Source organism: Gavialis gangeticus, unplaced genomic scaffold (assembly GCF_001723915.1).
Source record: "Gavialis gangeticus isolate Ggan-Ray unplaced genomic scaffold, GavGan_comp1, whole genome shotgun sequence".
NCBI lineage: Eukaryota > Metazoa > Chordata > Crocodylia > Gavialidae > Gavialis > Gavialis gangeticus.
Window position 1 is genome coordinate 65,274,715 of NW_017729032.1, and position 4,805 is coordinate 65,279,519.

Genomic DNA, 4,805 nt, shown 5'->3' on the forward strand with positions numbered 1-4,805 from the left:
TATGTATGTGCTTGGTGTACTTGGGATACCTGGGGAAAGGTTAAGGTAAGAAAGTAGAAGTGCAGGGAGTGAAAGTTGCTGGGAGTGAAAGTTACCGGGACCAGGATTAGAACTGGTAGACTAGAGGGGCCTGGGCTGAAGAACTGGGGCTCAGGGGTAACTTTAGGTTAATTGATCTTAATGGATCAAAAGACAATGCCCAAAGCCTGCAGAACAGGGGAGCGATGTCAGCACAGAGGCCAGAGCTACAGGGGAGCTGAAAAGGTAGGTGGGGAGAGGGAAAATGGGACTAAGGGAAAGTGTGAGTTTTAAAGAGGGGCTCAGGGTGTGGGGAGCCAGAAGATGGCTCCGGGGCAGCTAGAGAAGCTGCAGGGAGCAGCAGTATGTGCTGGGAGCTGGAGAAAGGCTCCAGCTGCTGGAGAAAACTGCAGGACAACCATGAGGAGCTGGGAAGCTGCAGGCAGGGGGAGAACTACAGAAGGTGTGGGGAAAGCCTGAAAACAGAGAGACAGACAGCAGAAAATCACAGGAAAAGTGGCAGAAGAGACTGAAAGGCAGCAGGACAGCAGGAAAGCAGAGAAAGGCAACAGAAAGTTACAGGGAAAAGGCAGTAGGAGCTTGGGGAGCAAGGGGAGAGCAGAAAATCACAGGAAAAGTGGCAGGAGAGACTGAAAGGTGGCAGGGGCAGCAGGGAAGCAGGGAGAGGCAACAGAAAGTCACAAAGAAAAGGCAGTAGATGGCACGAGAGGCTGAAAGGCAGCAGGGACAGCAGGAAAGCTAAGAGAGGCTGAGAGTTGCCAGAAAAAGGGAGATGGAATTGGGAGGAGATCGGGAAACTAGTGGAGACAGGGGGATGGGGGGAGCTGGAGCTGAGAGAGAGAGAACGAGGCTGGAATTTAAGATAAGGAAGGGACTGGGATTCAGTAAAACATGACCCAACTCAGGGTTGCAAATGACAGTGGTTTTATTGAACAGCGGAGATGGTGACACAGTATCTTATTGGTTCCCTTGCTGGTTCTGCAGGGTCTTTTGTCTTTCCAATACTGGGTTACCTTGTCTCTGTTCCTAGGTGAGGTCTGTGGTTCCTGGATGAATCAATGCAAGGTGATGGCCCAGTCATTACAGGCCATTCAGTAGAGGCCTGCTACCATTGTACTTCAATCATTCCCAATCACTCTCATTCATCCAGGAAAACAGTTTACATGGGAGGGGGTATGTGAATCATTCAGTTGCAACAAAGTGGGATGCTCAGGCAGAGGACACAAGATGGAGACTTGACATACAAAATAGAAACTTGACATTACTTTGATTCACTTACAAACACAGGCCTAAACCATACAATATTGATATGAAACAATAAAATTAATATGAAAATGATAATAATACAATATACAACAGTAAAAATCAATACAAACCTAATAATAATACAATATAAAACAGTGGATATCCAAAACCAAAAACTTGCTACCACAATAAAAATGTTAAAGCTTATCCTAAATCTGAGCTTGCTTATGCTTGTCTATAGGGAATAGAGAGGGAGAGAAAGAAAAGTCAGAAATAGTTGGGGAAGGGAAGGGAATATATCTATCATATATGTATTAAAAACCAAAAACTGGGGGTTTTGCTACATCATCATGTGTCCCTTGTAGTCAAGGTGATGGCAAGAGGGTGCAAACCAAATGCAGCAGGTATACAAGGACTGGGAAGGCCAACGTGTGGCTCTCAGCCTCTTCTAGAAATCTTACATTTCTTGTCCGCTGACAAACTGTAAGCTGCTGCCATCATTTCTTTATTCCTTTTGCTTATGATCTTCTTAGCTCATTGAAAAAATATACCCTTGCATCTCTGTCCATGATAGCCTGGTGGAAAAGTATTACACATGCTGAATCTTAGGACGTTAGTCTGTTCAGCAGAATAACACACAAGGTTCAACACCATAGCCTATTTTGAAGGAAAGAGAAGAATTAATTGGATGGTATGAAACATGACATTTTAAATGTGATAATTAGAGATCCTAGTAAATTTGCTAACATTATCCATCTGGAGGACAACTGGAAATCAAAGAGACATTGAGGTATACACTTACATTAGATTAAATGACTGTATGACTATGGAAAATGTTCTCAAAATATGGAAGAGTTTGCTTGCTTATTGAAAAGGGTAATGGCTTTTTAGGAGTATGAATTAGACCTGGATTAAATCCAGACTGTCTGTGAATAATGGGTTTATCCAAGAGGAAAGTAAAGACTGAACACTGTACAATATTTGATGAGACAAGGGCTCCATTGTATTGTACTGATAAATGATTCTATGTACTTACAGAAACTTTTCATAACCTTTTCAAAGGCTCATCTACCAAATCTTAAACCATAAACCTTAGTAGCCGCATACTGTTAGGCTGGATTCACTGACAATTTTGGAAGTATTTTAAGTTTAAATTGTAGCCATTAATGTTGGAAATGGTTGTGGTGGAGGAAGAAGCAGTTAATATAAAAATGGGATTGTTTGTCTGTAACTGCTCCTGTCTCTTCATGCACCCTTACACACTGTTGCAAGTTAATGACTTCCGGACATAATATATAGGACTTCACTGAATGTGCATCTTCCTTTTAAATAAGCCTGAGGAATATTGTATGATACTTAAAAATAAAGCTGTTAAAAGGCAGAACCTTAACTACAGTTCACAGGATTTTATCTAGTACATAATTTCTCAAATTATCCAGCAATTCTGAAAGTGAACAACATATTCTAAATGCATTTTAAGTAACATATTTGTCCCATACTCAGTGGCACATTTGTCCTATACTCAGTGTTGCTAATTGCAACAATATTATTGCAAGTCTCACAATAATATATGGTGTTTTTCTTAAGCTGCAGCTCATGGAGCCTTTTGATTAAGCAAGAATCTTACTTTAATTTTTTTAAAAAACAGGAACTTTCCAAAAGCCACACAGCAAATGAGCAAGTTGTAAAGAAATACTGAATAACTGCCAATCCACTGAAGGAGGCTGGGCTCCTCTGGAAAAAAAAAATCATAAATGCTCTTGCAATTAAAGACCATATCATTATGTAGGTCATAGACTCGTAGAAAAGTAGTGACTTCAAGAGGTTGTCTAGTCCAGCTCCTTGTCTAGACAGGATCATCCTTGTCTAAACCATCCCATAAAAATATCTGTCTAACCTGCTCTTTAAAATCTTCCAGTGATGGGGTTTCACAACCTCTGTGGGTAGCCTGTTGCAAGGTTGACCACCTTCAGAGGGAGAAAGTTCTTCCTAATCTTCAATTTAAATTTCCCTTGCTGTAAGATTCTTGCTCCTTGTCTTGTCATCTGTGGACACAGAAAATAGTCTAATACAATCTTTATAATCGTATTTCATGTATTTGAAGTAGAGGTGTAATGACTCAGCTGGGTGCCCAGGTCAGCTGTCATACACAGGGGCAGCAGCGATTTAGTTGCCACCGCATCACCAATGTGATTGTGTGATTGCGGCAGAACTACAACCAGGCAGCCTCACCTCAATCCCTGGAAAAATCATACAGGAGGTCCTCAAGGAATCTATTTCTAAGAACTTGGAGGACAAGAAGGTGATTAGGAACAGCCAGTCTGGATTCACCAAGGGCAAGTCATGCCTGACCCACCAGATTGTCTTCTATGATGTGATGACACGCTCTGTTGATGTAGGTAGATAAGTGGACTTTAGCAAGGCAAGATTCTTTGAGTATCTTTTATTAGACCAACTGAGTAGCTGGAAAAAGGTTCTTGGCAGGCTTTCAGGTGCAGTCACCCTTCTTCAGGCATTGGGAGTCTCTGCTGTTCTGAGACTCCAGGAAATGAAAGAAGCTAAAAGTGTGGCAGGATGTCAGTGAAAATATAAATAAGAAGAATTAGAAAGACAAAAGGTGAGGCAGAGAGGTGAAGCAGAGGGGGGAGGGGAAGAGATCAGGGAAAAACGGCTGAAGGGAGACAGTGCAGTGATATCCTACAAGGTATTGACTTTAGCAAGGCTTTTGATATGGTCTCTCGCAACATTCTTGCAAGTATGCTAAGGAAGTATGGTCTGGAAGATGAACAGAAAACTGGTGGAGCATCAGGTTCAAAGTGTAGTAATAATTGGCTCAATGTCTATTTGGCAGCTGGTATCAAGTGGAGTATTCCAGGAATTGGTCCTGGGGGCTGGTTATGTTAAATATTTTCATCAATGACCTGTAAGATGGGATGAAGTGTACCCTCAGCAAGTTTGGAGATGACACCAAACTGGAGGAAGTAGTAGATACATTGCAGGGAAGGGCTAAGATTCTGAGAGACCCTGACAAATTGGAGGACTGCACCAAAAGAAATCTCATGACATTCAATAACGATAAGTACAAAGTCCTGCATTTAGGATGGAACATTCCTATGCATTGCTATTAAATCCCCTCCCCTTCTCTTCTCTGTGTTATATAAGGCCAGTTCCCTCACCCTTTCCTCAGAAATCATGTGCCCCAGCCCGCTCACCATTTTTGTTCCTTCCACTGGACTCTCTCCAATTTGTACACATTATTTCTGGAGTGGGGGGCCCAAAACTGGACACAGCACTCCAGAAGTGGACTCACCAGGACTGAATAGAGCAGGAGCTGGACAGGGAATTTTCAGGCTAGCTTGCAGAGGCACTAAAATCAAGGGATGTAGTGGTCATGGGCGATTTTAATTACCCAGACATCTGCTGGGAGGAGCAGTCAGCCGGGACGGACCGCTCCAGGAGGTTTCTGGCTGAGATGCAGGACCTCCATTTGATTCAGGAGGTGCACAGTCCCACCAGAGGAG